The sequence below is a fragment of the Passer domesticus genome, chromosome 1, assembly GCF_036417665.1.
Source record: "Passer domesticus isolate bPasDom1 chromosome 1, bPasDom1.hap1, whole genome shotgun sequence".
Classification (NCBI taxonomy): domain Eukaryota; kingdom Metazoa; phylum Chordata; class Aves; order Passeriformes; family Passeridae; genus Passer; species Passer domesticus.
Genome location: NC_087474.1, coordinates 8,126,755 through 8,143,077, shown reverse-complemented (window position 1 = coordinate 8,143,077; position 16,323 = coordinate 8,126,755). Strand labels below are relative to the sequence as shown.

Genomic DNA, 16,323 nt, shown 5'->3' with positions numbered 1-16,323 from the left:
CACTGAATCAACAGTGTCCAGCCCCATGAAGAGGCTGTCCACTATTCCACAGACCAGCCCAGAAACTGAGTGTTAATTTTCCTTCTTGAAATGCTCTCCCATATGGTTGTTGATCATAAAAGTGCACCTTAAAATAACTAGACTTTATAACATTTGAATCTCAATTGTTAAAATTTCCAAGCATTTTACTAAAAATAACCAATAATTCCTCATGAAGGTGCTTTCCAGTCTCAGAAATACATCCCAAACTGGTGGGAATGAGTTCATGGGCTTGGAAGTGAATGCAAGAGAGTATGTCTAGGAATTTCTGCCTTATCATCTCCATGAGTTTTTGTCATGTTGTCATGGTTTAATTTTGGCAATTTACCTCCTCTACTATAAATACAGTTTAAAAACCTAAGAGGCAGTTCTGAACCATGGCTTTTCTGAACCAGTTTTGTTTGGATTTTTTTTAATCTGGTAAGCAAAAATACCTGAATGTCTACGATACTTTCTGAAGAGGCAAGACAGACAAAGATAAAGCACATGGGCATGAGGGAGAGGTGGGATATTTGGCCAATTGCTGTAAAATTAGACACTTTGAACAAAACAAAGCCGTTTAAAGTATAAAGCTGTAGGAGCACCATATGAGCAGGGCAGGAGGAAGGTGGGTTTGAAGGGCAACAGCAAAAAAAATAATCACTTATCTTTTAACAACCACTACTCATAACTATTTAAAACTTGGAAAAATCTTGTGCACAACTTTAGGTGGAGGCAGTAGCAAGAGAACATCTTGTATCACAGGAAAGCCACATGTGTTCCTTGGGTGCAGTAGGGTGCTGGCCCTTGTCCCCACAAGTGCTTTCCTCCTGCATGCTCTGCCCCAGACATTGGGAGGTCACAGCAAAGAACAGAACCAGTGAGCGCTGGACATGCTCTTTTTCTGGGAGAGAAAAAAGCCCTGAGAAATCCTGAGGCATGACATCCACACTGGGTCAGTAATTGAATGGAAGAGGGGAGGAGGGGGAAAAGGAGCAAGAGGGCTGTCAGGCAAGCAGAAAAGCAAAGAAGCAAAAGCAAAAAAGGTTTTCTCTTGGCATGAAAAGTGCCCTGTGACATCTGGTCAGAATGCTTGTGGAGCAGCAAGATTCATACAAGTAAAAAACCTATCCTGGTGCAGGCCTGAAGCAAGGCAAGGTGGGCTAGCTGTGGGAGGACTGTCAGAAGGGATGCAGTCACTCTGAAACAAAGATGCCTCTGCACAAAACTTGTACCAGTGCAACTCATTCTGAAACAGAGTCATGCTGCTTTCAAAGTGGTTTAATTAAGGCAGAATCAAAATGTCAGCTTAAAATAAAGGAAAAAAGAAAAAGAAAAGAACTTTTGTATGAAGACACAAGGCATCTGATGCCAAAAAACCCACAGAAATTACAGGGGAGGAGAAAAAAATCTCAACATTTCCATCTTGCCAAGGACCTTTCTCACTGGAGGGAATTTCAGTTGAATTGTTGCCACTGCCAGCAGCTGGAGTTGCAAACTGAGCAGGGGAGCAGTAGGGTTCTTATTCTCTTGCCTTGCTGACCAAGGACTCTGACAATCCAGCTCATTATTTTCAAAAGCTCAGCTCAAAGCATCAGTCCCAGCGCTTGCTGGGCCCACATTAGTCCATTCACAGCATTTGTGCCAGCCAGTGACAGGGATTCTGGCAAGAACTGAGATAAAAACCATCTTGGAAAGGAGGTTTGGTGAATGGCAGCACTAAAGAGCACTTCTAGTTTTTCTGTGCAAGAGGAAATTCAGTGAGAAATCCAGCACAATGCTGCAGTCAGATGCAGTTTTGGGGGAGCAGTGTAAAGGATAGGAAGGAAAAGCTTCATTCCAAGTGGAGAAGCCTTGGGTGCCCTTCTTCCACTGAATGTTTGCTGGAGGTTTATGAACCTCCACATGCATTTTGGAAGGGGAACTGAAGAAACTGAAACTGTGATTGCTGCTTTTGCTGATGGCTTGAGCATCTGGGTAGTTCCTCAGCTGCAAAGCAGCACCTGCCTTGCCCTCATGCAAACCACAGGCAAAGGTCCAGGCAGCGGCTCCAGAGATGGTTTTGGAAATGGCATCCCAATGCCAGACTGGAACAAATCAGTTCACGACAAGGAGAGACTCAGAACACCTGCAGCAAAGGTGGTTATTGTTGTTGGATGTTGTTTCAGCTTTTCTAATCTAAAAACAGCAGTTAATAAACCTGAGCAACATCTTCTTTGAGAAATTTCACCATTGTGCAAATTTTTATGCCTGAGTTGTAAACCCAAGTAATTAACAGCACTTCAATGGAAATGATAGTAAAAACCACACTACAGTAGTGCTCTGGGGAATGCTTTCCCTCTGTCTTGTTACAGTTCTTTTTTCACAAGTTGGAAATAAATATATAAGTTAAGCAAAATAAAAATGCCCACCTAATTGTGCAGATGCATAGTTAATTAGTCACTTAATTTAACCCACTTAGCTTCAACGGGAAAGAAATGCAATCTGACAGTCAAGGAAATGTTTTTCCATTCATTCTAGTGTTTGAAAACATCTACTTTATTTTAATAGCATCTGAATTCAATGGATTGATGCTAATGTTTTTGCTTAATTTGGTTTTAGAAAGGTTGTATAACATTAAATAGGTAAAGAACATACCATGGGTAAAAATAACTGTCATTATGTTTCTGGCAAATATTAAAAAATGTTATTAAAAATAAATATATATATATATTTGTGAATGGATTGATTAAAGAGGTACTTAGCTGGGAAAATTTGCTTTGGGATGAAAGCTGATTAAAAAAAAATCGCGTGCTTACGGCTCCAAAGAAGACCCTGCTAGAAAACATTGAAGTGCGTGGTTCGTTATATTTGAAATCCGAGATTCCCGTGTTAATGGCTCCCCGGTATTCATTACCATAATGCAGCATTAAACAAGCTATGCTACACTGCCTCCACAACACGCTGCTGTCCATCAGCAGGGAGCAGGGCACTGGGGACCTGCTCTGCAGCTCTGCAGTGCTTGTTTTCCCTGCCTTCCCTCTCACCTGCGCCCCAGGAGCGCTCACGCTGGGCATCGCTGGGCAGCCTGTGCTGCTCCTGCTGCACCTCTCACTCAATACACTGCCCACAGACAAAGGCAAAGGCAGCCCAACCTGACTCAGGCAGGCAAAACTGAGATATGGCCCCAGGGTGAAGGATCAGGGCCAGGTTGCTGGATCCATGCCCACCATAGAAGGCTGGAACTGAATTTACCTGTCCTGATATTGCCAGGGATGGCAGCAAGAAACCTTCTCCAAGAGCTGTGTAACTACTGCCCTCAGCATCCCATATACCACTGCCAGCAAACACATGTATTACATCACAATGCTTGCCTAAGCAAAAGGAATAGGGGACTATTAAAAGGGTTAGCAACAAAATCCACACTGTGTATTCATGGGAGATTTTTGGGAAAGATTTAAGGAAAACTTTCACGCAAAGCTGTGTGCAACTATTGATATACTCAAATATAACTGTGTGTTTTTGTCTTGGCCTGGGTCCAAAGCTGTAAAGAAATAATATCCACAATAATGCTGACTGCATGCCTCGCCATGAGCTATATGGAGCCATTACATCTGAGGGCAAGCCCCTGTGGCACAATTCCCTTGCCTATAAAATATACGCTCATGCTTTCATATGGGTGCACATATAAACACACATACTATATATCTGTGCCAAGCATCTACCATCTAAAGATCACAAGATGCTCTCAACATAACCCTCATGGCTTAGATTCTCTAGTCTGAGCTTTACAGATAATGGGTTTTTTATCTCACTAGCGACTCTGAAAAAAATTACATTGTAATTGCTGTCTCATTTCAAACTACTTTGTTACTTATCTGCAAACGGAAAAATATTTTAAAATCATTATATCAGTTAAAACAAAATGCTTCATGTACCAAAATATTTTATTTTTCATCTGATGTTAAGAATTTAGAACTTTTTTAGAATAAATTTTCATGTCATTTCAAGCTAAAATGTACTTTCTAACTAAAAAAATCAAATATACCACCCTGACAGTATTACAAAGAAGCACACTTCCTATGAAATTAGAAAGTAAAATTCACAGTGAGATAACATTTTTTTTACAAGTAAATATTTAGTATCATGGAAACTTCTTGGTTAACCAGAAGTTTTGCATAAAATAGCTCATCCAGGTGTGTATTTGGGCCCTGTATATGGTTCTTGGTTTTGAAGTTGTAGACAGACTGGAAGCAGTTTAAGGTATGTCCTTAGTCCCCCAGTCTTTTTTGTGCAATTATATATTATGTGCTGTTGGGGTAAGAGACATTAGGGAAGGGAATACACATGTCCTTGGTTCTTGAGCTGCATTAGTACTGGGAAATGAAATATTTACTTTGGCAATGAAGACATTAACAGTAAAAAGGGAAAGGAGAGTCATTACTTGTCTAAAGTGTACCAAACTCTTTTGCTGAACCCGCTTCTGGTATGCACCATGGAAAACAAGTCCCTGCACTTTGTCTCCATCCAGCTTTGCCTTTCTCCAGAAGCAAACAACACAGGAAACCCAGGGGCTGAGTGCACCCTCCTGCCTCTGTCCAAGGCCATGGCAAAGAAGCTGCTACCTGCACACTGCCACACAAGTGCAGGCAAGGGGAGGATGAACAGATGTGGCCCAGCGCTCCCTGGGATGCTGCCCCTGCATCCAGCTCTTCTCCTCTCATCTTCACTGAACAGCCAGGGAAAAGGGAAGGGAAGTAAAGGAAGGAGCTCAAAACCAAAACCCACTGATGTGACTACAGCAACATACAAAAAACTGTTTATGCCCTGCCTCACACACACTGATGTCACATTTGTCAAGCATCCTTCTAGGACAAAACATGGGACCACGGTTAGTCCTGGCACTCTTGGGGTCTCCAGCTGCCTACAGCCAATGGAGTCTGACACTCCCACGTCCAGACTGTCTCCTTCTCAGCTCCCAAATCCAGGGAGCTGAGAAGGAAACCAGTCTTGAGCAGCTGGAGAAGGAAATCAAAGAACGCTAAAAAAATGTTACTATCATAATGCACAGCAATAGATTTTAATGACTATTCAGCTGAAAAGTATCAGCATGTGGAAGAAACCCTGAGCAGGAATAACAAAAAAAAAAAGAAACAAACACCAGGTAAACATTATTTGTTTAATTATGAATATAATGGGTGATGGTGAAGGAAAAGGTCTTGCCAGCAATGCAGTTTAGTTGGATCCTTAGTGAGGCATAAGCTTCGCTCTCAGAAAATCTTTCTTAAAAAATAAATTCATATTGGCTTGAATACAGGCACTGTCACACAGAGTGACAACTGGCTGAGTGTCTGTAAACAAAAGGTAAAGATAAATGACACTACCTCAGGTCGGTGTGTCTGCATGGAAACGACGGCCAACGAGATACCATCGAGGAGAGGCTGGAGCTGTCAGAGAGCTACCCTGGCTCCACTTAACATCTTTGCTAATTATCTGGAAAAGGAAGGAGAAATGCAGTGCATTTACTTCATTTGATTTTCAAGAAAAGAGGCAAGACTCTCACCTGCTCCTGGGAGACCCCTAATACCAAAGCACTGTCAGCAGGGAGATGGATTGCTCTGAGGCTGCTCAGGCAATTGTTTGGGAAAACGCCCGATGGTGGAGGTGGTGGCAGCAGTACAAAAGAATATGTAGCAATTATCTGCCTGGCGAGGGGGCTGTACAGGAGCAATCCAGCTCTTGACGTAAGCAAAATGCAGTAAAGCAGATAAATAAATCTCTGTGTGTCAAGGGGGGTGTTTTCAGTAAACCTGCAGGGATTTTTGCTCCAAATTATTTTAAGTATCTGTGATATTTCCATGGGGAATTTCTTATCTCCTCCTTCCATTGTGAGGGCGTTCATTCACCTTGTGGGCATATGAGTGAGGAGAAAAAGGTGAGACAGCATTCATTACTTGGATGTTGAGGTTTTACATCACAAGGAGGGGGAAGAGTAGCAAGAAGAGTGTTTGAGTGGGCAGCCCAAAAGAGGAGCAGAGGCAGAGAAAGAGAATGGTGAGGATTAGGCAGAGATCTCACAAAGTATGTTAAAGCCAGAAGGAAAAGGACTCCTTTCTGCCTTTTAGATGAAGGCAGGCCTTGCTCTGTTGTGTCCTGCTCTCCTTACCACCAAAAACAGAGCAACGCTCTGTTTAAATAAGAAAGGGGAAAACTTCAAGACAGGGAAAATAGAGTAAACGGTAGATGAAAAAAGGACACAAATAACCCTTCATGCTGGAGGAAGGGATAATCCTTCCATAGGACAACAGGCCCAGGGGATAGAGATTGCTTTGGTCTCCTGTGGCTAGAGGAAAGAGGAGGAAAAAAGCAAGCAAGCGCTGATGGATTTCTCCTACACAGCGTCTGATTTTCTCATTCAGAAGATGGTTCTTAGCAAGCTGCTCAAGAGACAGATCACCTAACCACTCCCCTCATTTCTTGATAATTTCTGGTGTATTGCATAGGTGGTTCTATTGTCAGATGCTGAAAAGAAGACAGAGCAAGGCTAGGAAAACAAAAACAAATTATTAGTAATCTCTTCAAAATTCAGCAAGTGACTCTAGAACATACGTCTGCACTTACATCCCGGTTTCAGCAAATTAAGTGTACTACTGTCTTTTCTCAATTTTGTCTTATTTTCCTAAAGGTATTTTTAACAGGTATTTTTCCGGTGCTATAAACCCGGGAATAATATCCCTCTGTAGAGGGGAGTTCTGCCATTTCCTTACAATGTGCAGAGAGAATCCTATTGTTGCTCAAGGTCAACTTGCAAAAACTTGAACGTTGAAGCTGAGAGGCAGGGGATGCTCCCAATAGCCTGAGTCTCATCCTCAGGTTGCAAAGGTAGAGCAACAGCTGAAGTGAGCTGATGCTGCTTCATGGAAGCCAGTCTGGTTGTTCCCACACCTGCCCTGAAAGCTGGAAATGATGGGCTTTCAAGTAATGTCACTCTGTATGTTTGGACCAAACATGTGCATTAGTAGGTGCTGTTGGAGAACAAATAATTAATAAATATGACCATGAGTGTGTCCAGTAACTGTTTCACCAAAGAACCTCAAGGATCAGTATCCAACAGCCTTTCAAAAAAATCTTTCTACATTGCCATTATAAAGTGAAAGTGGCCTTTGACTCTTTAAAAGGTTTTTTCCCTCAGCTCTGAGTGGTATAAATGCAATATGATTTCATATGATTTTAGATACGTGATACTGTCCAGAGCAGGCTGCTCTGTATCACTGAGATGCCAACATTTGGCTAGCAGAAGTGGAAACACAGCAGGTAACAATCCAGCAGAGGCAGGCTGATGGAACTATTTTATTCTGTGCTGTGACCCATGTTACTACAGGAAAATATATTGGATTGCTGGTCTCTCCTTGTGATCCAAAAGAAGGGAAAGTTGTCAAGACACAGTCACAACCCCAGGTCAAGAATTACTGACATGATGGTCTAATAAAACTTTTCTCTTTCCCTATGGCAATCAGGTCATGCTGGGAAACTTCCACCTTTCTTGTCATAAGAGATTCAATAGTCAGAATTCAATCCTATTCCTATTCAAGGGCAGAGATGCCACTGGCATCAATAGGAGCAGCCCCGGTATGAAATAGTTGAAATGTCAAGTGTGTACATGCAGAAAATGATTCTGCTGAAGACTATGCAGATATAATTATGCTGCTCTTCTCCCCATTGCTCTCCTTTTATATTATCTAAGGCAAAGTGCCCACAGAGGACACAGATGTACTCTATTAGATGTAGAGTGAGTATTGTTAAAAATATCCTCTCTAAAACCAGCTAGATATTTACTCCATTGTAACCTCATCAACTGTGACACGATGCAATTACAGATTGTTCAAGAGTCTTGTCTGCCCACTCAGTGCCAGACTGAAAAACAACTAAAGAAAACATAAAAAGCAAAATAGACAACTGAGCATGTGCCCTCCACCATGTTCCCAGGAGGCTCAGTAACCGAGTATACACTACACATCTCAGGGAGAAGAGTGCCCATCTACAACATTCTTCTCCTCCATGAGGCACTTTTACAACGCTAAAGTTGCTAACAGAAGAAAACAGCAACATGCGGGAAAGTAAAGTTTAGACAGAATCAGTGTGGATGAGTCACTTTTGTTTATTTTATTTCTGCTGCACTAGCTTTCAGAAAAAGGCTATGGTTTTTTTCTGGGTAATGATTTTCTCTCTCATGCTGTGTTGGTGTACCCAGTGCTGCGCCAAGGCTCTGCCTAAAGGCCCTAAGGTCTGTCCCTGTAGCACAAACCTCAGTCCTTGTCCTGTAATCAGCCCCACCTGAGCAGAGCATCAGTACATGCAGAGCTCTGCTGAGTTTTGGGAGCTCTGCATGGATGAGACAATCTTCCCACGCAGATCAAGGATTGAGAGTGGGGCTTAAGAGAGAAAATAATAAGCAAGAGGATAAAACCCACTGTGAAATACTGGGTAATTTTTTTAAATGTAATTTAGCAGGTGTTTAGTGATTACCCTGAAAATAAGGCACAAACACTTTCATGACTCATATTTGTGCTTCAGTTGAATTCTCTCTTCCATGCTACAACTGTAATTTAAAACATTTGCTTCATCCTGAGAGGAAAAATGAAGATGTTTGAAACAAAGCACTGCTGCAGAACTTACACCCGAAGGGTACACACAAAAACTACACCACCAGCAAAGGTTGAATTATAATCATGGCTCCTCTTGGGGAAGAGCTGCATTCACCTTCTTGTTTTGAATTCCTCTCTCCTTTTACACTAAAGGCTTAGACCTGGTCAGCTATAAATAGCAAATATTACAGTATAAATAGCTAATATTACAGATCATCACATTTCGGTGCTATGGGGACTGTATTACATTTTTGTCCTAATCTAGTGATGTTCTACAATGGCAGGTCTATCTTAATGTTTTCATGATGTGAAAGATAAATGCTGATTATATAAATTAATAACTGGAGGGGTAGGGTGACAAACGACTTCTTGTCAGCAAATTGGTTGTGAGATTGTAACTGTTCCTTTGCGTTTAACATGACTTGCTAAATTAAGTGTTTGGGCTTTTCTGCGATTTCACCATGACTCTGCAGAGCACCACACAGGTTATCCCTGCTTTAGCCAGTGTTCCTGAACCTAATCCATGTGTTTCTTTGTAAAGCACTTTCTACATCCTCAAGTGTTATAAAGAGCAACAGCTCCCCAGATAGGAGCTGACCCCACCACTGGAGGTTGGCTGGTTTATGCCAGGTGTGGTCTAGGACATTCTCAGTATTGCAGAAATTAGTTGAAATCAAGAGAAAATGCCTCTTCCAAGCAATTCCTTTTGACCTTCTACTCTTTCTTAGATAATTTCTTCATCTTTCCTCATATCTTATTAGAAGACAGCATTGGTTTCTCACCATCCAGCATAGAGTATGAAGAAATCTCTGGCAGGAAGATGTGGGGAAAGCAAGAGTTGAGAAGTGATTTTTAGAGGCAGAACATCAGGTAAGTTATACAATGAGTCTATCAGTTTATATAGGTATTCCCTGGTGGGAAAGATACCTAATAAAGGGCTTTCAATCTTTGTTGACAAAAGCTTGAACAAGATTGAATGGCTGGAAGTTAGACAAATTCAACCTTGAAACAAGATGTAACTTTCTGGCTGACAGGGTAATTAAACACTAAAAGATTACCAGTAAAGGTGAGAGTCTCATTACTGGCTGCAGGTTGCAAGGCAATACCACACACCTTCCTAGAAGATGTGGTTTCAATACCACATCAGAGCAAGCCTGGGCACAAAGGATCCCCTCCCCCTCTCCTCATGCTCAGCTGGTCAGATGGAGATGACTGGGCATTTGGAGATTGGGATTTTTTTATTTATTTGACTGTTTGAGGGTTGGAGTTCACTTTCAAAATTACAAACTTGCTGTAACAGACAAAAAGGCACCAAAGATCTGGCTTCTAACCAGACAGAGACAAATGTTCCTAGATACTATGTATGTATTTCTGGCTTAAATGCACAGAACCATATTGATTAAAAGTTGGAAAGAATTTCTCAGGTCAAATTGGAAAAAAAATAGTTAAAAGATGGAACAAAGCACTACTTTTACTAATTGTGATCAATTAGGCATATCCCATTTAATAAGCTCTCCATCATCACTGAGGCCTCACACATACTTGGCACTACAGCTTGTTCTTTCTGTGTTATGTCTGTGGCATGCAACTGCTACCCCTGAAGACTTAAATTCTTTAATCTAACTAAAACCATCATTTAAACCATGAAAATATTTGTGTATCAACTAAAACTGAATAGACAATACTATACAGGAGATCAAACTTAGAGGATCTTATGGTGCTTTCCTATTTTAGAAGGAATTACTCTTAAGAAGTCAAGGATTGATGTTCTTTTCCTTTATCACAATATGAGTTTTGTAGCAATGCCAACAAAATTTCTATATATGCACAGGGATATTCAAACCTGCCACCTTTGCTAGTAGCTATGAGTTCAAAACCTGATTGAAAAGCTCAAACACAAAATGCTGCAAAAAATGCACAATGCAGCAGCCCACTGCAACACACAGGGACTGCTGAAGGTAAATTGGAGCTTTTGCTTGCAAATAAGCTGAGTAATGCTTTAACTATTACACTCCAATTATCTATGCTGCTTTCATTCACACAACCTGTTACCATATCAACATCTCTGCAACACAGGCACTTATTCTTTATGAAACATCCACAATTCTGGTACCATAGTCCTTTCTCCAGAAGGAACCAATCCATCATCATACCTTTTCTTCCCAGGCCACATATAAGAGTAGCTGTTTGTAATCTAGTAGAATTATGGCATGTGGGATCCACATCCAAAGCACTGTTATTCCTCTTATCTCACTGTTTTATTTCAGTTTTGGATAAATGGCAACATCTTGACTGATTCTATTTGATCACAGAGCATGGACAAAACAGTGGGACATGTCACTGTGGTAATCATGGCAAACACACGGTGATTTCTGGAGATGTATTAGACATCTCACTGCTGGCTGGCTGCAGCTTCACAACTCAGCTGCCAGCTGTCTTGGAAAGCTGAAGCAGCTACCAAGCTGCTGTTAAAGCAGATTCTGTGGCTCCTCTTGCCATGATCCTACCAACAGCTGCTGCTCAAATAGTGAGGAGGCCAGTAACCAGTTGCTTTGGAGTAACTGTTCCTGGCTCATTCAGAAAAAGGCTCTTTCCAGGCTTATGAAAAGTTTTGTGTGAAAGAGGATTGTGTGGCAGACAGCAAAGAGTAGCAGGGATGAGATGTTTCACAGAATCTTTTAGGTTGGAAAAGACCTTTAAGACTGAGTCCAACTCTTAACCCTGTACTGCCAAGTCCACCACTAAACCAGTCCTTAAGTGCTGCAACTACACATATTTTAAATACCTCTAGGGATGTTGATTCCACCACTTCCCTGGGCAGCCTGTTCCAGTGCTTGACAACCCTTGAAGAGAAAACATTTTTCCTAATATCTGGTCAAATCCTCCCCTGGTGCTAGTTGAGGCTGTGCCCTCTTGTCTGTTGTTTATTCCTTGGGAGGAGACACTGACCCCCACCTGGCTGCACCCTTCCTTCAGGCAGCTGTAAAGAGTGATAAGGTCTCTCCTGAACTTCCTTTTATCCAGGCTAAACAACCTTGGTTCCCTCAGCTGCTACTCATAATATTTGTGCTTCTGACCCTTCACCAGCTTTGTTGCCCTTCTCGGGACAATGTCTGTCTTGTAGTGAGGGGCCCAAAACAGATTCCAGGATTAGAAGAGCAGCCTCAGCAGGGCCCAGGACGGGGGACAATCACTGCCCTGGTCCTGCTGGCCACACCACTTCTGATCCAGGCCAGGATGCCTTTGGCTTTCTTGGCCACCTGGGCACCCCTGGCTCATGTTCAGCTGCTGTCAACCAGCACCCCCAGGTCCTTTCCCCTCAGGGCCACTTTCCAGGCACTCTGTCCCCAGCCTGTAGCACTGCCTGGTGCTGTTGTGACCCAAATGCAGGACCCAGCACTTGGCCTTGTTGAACCTCATACCACTGGCCTTGGTGCATCAGTCCAGCCTGTCCAGATCCCCCTGCAGACCCTTCCTCCCTCCAGCACATCAACACTCCCACCCAAGTTGGTGTCACCTGCAAACTGACTGAGGGCACACTCAATCCACTCACCCAGATCACTGATAAAGATATCAAGCAGAATTTACTCCAGTACTGAGCCCTGGGGAGCACACTTGTGACCAACCACCAGCTGGATGTAATTCCATTCCTCATCACTCTCTGGACCTGGTCATCCAGCCAGTTTTTATCCAGTAAACAGAGCACCTGGTCAAGCCATAAGTAATCAGTTTCTGGAAGAGAATGCTATGGAAAAAGGTGTAAAAGGCTTTCCTACAGTCCAGGTAAACATCTACAGCCTTTCCCGCACCCACTTAGGTCACCTTGACATAGGAGGAGATGAGTTTGGTCAAGCAAGGCCTGCATTTCATAAACACTTACGGGCTGGGCCTGATCCCCGGGCTGCTCTGTACAGAAATCTTTTGAAGCAGATATAAAGTGAGTTTTCTGAACAGCCTGGATCACCACAACACACTGACAAAATACTCATTTCGGCCTTGTGATCCCAACACACCTACTTCCAGGACATGGGCTTGTCTCAATCTAAGGAAGACAGAATTAAATAGATCAAGCAGATGATGTGCCAAATAATGTTTATCTCTAATGCCTGGGCTCACTAGATCTACTGTAAATTTCTCCTCTCTAAATATCTAACATATGATGAAATAAATGCTGTCACTGTGGAGAGAAAGGTTTGGATCCATAGGAGATTGCATCATATTGGCTGTTCTTTCTCACAGGACAATTGCTCTGCAAACAGAACCAAATCTGAAAGACTGTCTGGCTCTAATAACCGTAAAGTATTATGGCACCAGCAGCCTCTGAGTCACTCATCTGTTTCTTCCCAATCTATATCTCCCAATATCCACTATTCAAACAATAAAATGTTAGAACATATTTGCATATCATGACAATTTCTAAATGAGTAGGCCTCATCAGATTGACTAATGCTCTGGCTGAGCTTATACGCTTTGTACTGAAGAAGTTTTTCACCTAGTGCTGTATCATAAAGATGCACAAGTCATATCCCACAGAATGTTTACAGTTTGCATGTTACAAAATGCATTGCAGTTTTGCATTAGGATTTTTCCTCTGGTCCAAAACACAGCATTCAAGAACTAAACATGCATTTTAAAGGATCCTTGAAAATTTAAAGAGATTAAAGAACACCAGCAAGAAAAGAGTCATGCAGTACTGTTAATCTGCACAATTCTGAACAATCATTGCAAAATTTCTTGTATTTTTGGTGTGCATCCATGGGACATCTACAGCAAAGTGCCTCTTATGGCTCTGATTTCACAGAGCCAAGCTGCTTTGCTTTTCATTTCAGAGTGGTTGTCAACAGTGTTCTTATTTTGCAGTACCTTGCTGGGGAAATTTTGTCAAGCAGTATCAGCATAGACCATGTTCATCCTCCCAAACCAACTCCTCTGCTTCCTTGTCACATGAAAGAGTGCCCCATTCTTCATGAAAGGGCTACCAATAGAGAGGTTCATCCAGTTATTACCCTGCCCACACTTTGGTCCCATTTCCTCAGACGTTCCACCTGTCAACTTAGTATTGTATCAAGAGGTAAAACTCCCTTAAGTGGTGATAAACAAGGTACACTCACAGGTACACAGGTGAAGAAAATCCTTGCTGTCAAGACAAGTGAACAAAAAGAGCAGTTGCCCACAATTTTGTTCACTTTGAAGGTCTGGCAGTGAGCCCACAGATCTCCTAGGAGCAGGATTTTCACTGAAATCCTGGCCTTTAGCAAACCTGATGGGGAACATTAGAGAGAGAAAAGAGGGTATGTTTTGCAAAACTCCCAGCAATCCCACAGAGGTGAGCCCAAATGGGACAAATTCATGTCTGGGAAGCCAGAAGGAGGCCCAGGGGTAGATTAAAAAGGACTCACCATATCCTTGTTCATACTAATAACAAGAGCTGCCTGTCTTAGGGTTTGCTAACAGACTGTTCCCAGTGCCCTTGACCTGAAACTCACTTTACTTTTGACATTTCCTGAGCAGCTGGCATTAAACAGAGGGTTTCTTTATCTGGGCTGCAATACTCTACTTTATCCTTTGTTGATTCTCATCAACTTCATCACACTATACAATGTTTGTGGATTAATGTAAACTCTATGAAGATTACTGATAGCATAAACTGGTTGAAATTACTTCAGGAAAAAAATGCTTTAAATTACAGAAGGATCTTTGTGAAGAATATGTTTGTACTAAAGCACTATTTTAAAGCTATTATTGATAAAAATGCAAAGCTTTTTTTGTTTAGACAGTCCTAATAGAAAAGGAGCATTAGAAAGTTTGCATTTTTTAAAGCAAATTGAAAGAACTCTTTGTTTCTAAAAGAAAGGAACTTCCACTGAAACAATAACAGCAATAACATTTAAAATATGGGGGAAAATATAACTTTGTTATTTTCCAATGAAATAGATGTTTTTTTCAAAATAGATTTGATTTTTTTTTTTCAATCAGATGCCATGGAAATTAAGAAAAAAAATTAGTTTCATATTTTTCCTTTGTTTCTCCTAGCTGCTCCTGCTTTCTGAAGATTCCCTCCTGCTCCACCCTGGCCACACACCAACCTCCCGCTCATCATGCACCAAAATGTTCCATTTCCTCATTCAGCTCTTTCTTTAAGAGCTGCTTCTTTTGTGAAAGCTTCCTGCATCGTTTTTCTCCCTGTTGGTGACTCCAGACCTTCTCACACTTGAACTATTGTATTGTATTCATTTGAGTCAGGTTGTCAGGTCCATACCCCAAAGGCCTCCAGCCCCTCCTTCGCCCCTCAGCACACACACACAGCAAAAGGAATTATAAAATCTTAATCAGAGAACTCAGCAAGGTTCCTCCTGAGGAGCTGCCTGCAAAATGTCCTGGGGAAGATGCAAGGTTTGCTGGAGTTGAGGTGTCTCTGCCCTGAAGGTTCAAGCACTGTTTTGGTGAAGTTTGGACCGATGCAGGAAGGCAAAAGCTGTGCTGCAGACATCATTACAAGAGCCTTCCACAACCTGACAGCAGACTTACAGAAAGAGCTTGGCTGCTGCTGGTTGAATTTCTTGTGATTCTTCAATAGAAAGCATGGGAGAGATGCTAAGGCCATTTAAAGCACTGGAAATATGGATTTGTTTAAATTGCCTATGTGCTTAAGAAGTCGTTTGCTGCCTCTCTGCTGACTATTTAAGCTGTCCCAAATCTCATGGTACGTGCAGCATATATTTGTATGGGTGTGGGAATAATCATCTTCCAATGCCTTAAAGTATTGTACACAAAAATGAAGATCAATAAATGAAAAGTGTTACCCACAATTATTTGGTTCCCAAAACCATGACCTATATTTCCTGCAAGTGCAAACTGTTATCTTTTGTTTTAGTGCATGTTGCAAGGAACCAATGCCACAAAAAAAAAAAAATCGTCAAAAAATCAACAAAAGTAATACCTCCATATATACAAATTTTAGTACCTTGTTTTCAGTTAAAGATATCTCAGACATGTCTCAATTTTAAGCACATTGTCTCTCCAATTCTATAGCCTGGATTTTTTTTTTAATGGAATTTGATGAAAGCTCTTTGAAAAATGGGTGGGATAGACAATGAAGTTTTGCCTTCATAATTTTCTTCAATAGAAAACACTTTAATAATAGAAAATAATAAAACATAAAGGCCATTATAGCTGAAGCTCTTAGGGACTGCCTGATTGCCAGAGCTCACCGTAAGTGTTTTCTTCTCCTGTATGCAGTGTTCCACAGACTTTCTTATTAAGTTGGTTTTTAAGTTGGTCTCGTTGGTTTTTATATAACAGATCATTTTGTTTAGCAATCCTAGAAACAAGGCATCATTCTGCTCTGAATCACAGGAGGGTCTCATATATTTTGTCTTCATCTCAGAGCTCTTACTTGAGTATTTACTTCTCCCAGAGGAGAAGTTTACTTGCTGAGTAAACTGTTTAGTGTGGAATTCTCTGAAAAGCAGGGCTCTGAGGAGGAGCAGGGGTATCTCATCTCTCACATCAGTGATGAACCTTCAAGGTACAAAGAGACCTCTGCTGAGGTCAATATTTGGACAGCTAAGGGTGCCCACTTTCTGCTGAGTCTGGCCCAAATTACACCATCTGGTTCAAAACAAGGATCAGGTTCATTATTTTTGCTAGAATTAAGGATTTTTCAAGTCACATTTGTCCA

The 16,323-nt window shown here is 41.6% G+C and overlaps 2 long non-coding RNA genes across 3 annotated transcripts in view; one reads left to right on the top strand and one right to left on the bottom strand.

The window, feature by feature from the left end:
- The window catches only part of LOC135278779 (uncharacterized), a 29,728-nt gene extending 14,757 nt beyond the window's left edge, over positions 1-14,971 (top strand). Inside the window, exons 2-3 of the long non-coding RNA XR_010346200.1 lie at positions 9,371-9,512; positions 14,676-14,971. This is a non-coding gene — a long non-coding RNA (uncharacterized LOC135278779). The remainder of the gene's footprint in view (positions 1-9,370; positions 9,513-14,675) is intronic.
- LOC135278731 (uncharacterized) overlaps positions 1-16,323 on the bottom strand; it is a 42,212-nt gene that overhangs the window by 24,876 nt on the left and 1,013 nt on the right. Inside the window, exons 2-3 of one of the 2 annotated variants that reach the window (XR_010346172.1) lie at positions 13,754-13,902; positions 5,382-5,490 (exon numbers count right to left, since the gene is read on the bottom strand). This is a non-coding gene — a long non-coding RNA (uncharacterized LOC135278731). The remainder of the gene's footprint in view (positions 1-5,381; positions 5,491-13,753; positions 13,903-16,323) is intronic. The other variant, XR_010346160.1, reaches the window with a different exon arrangement.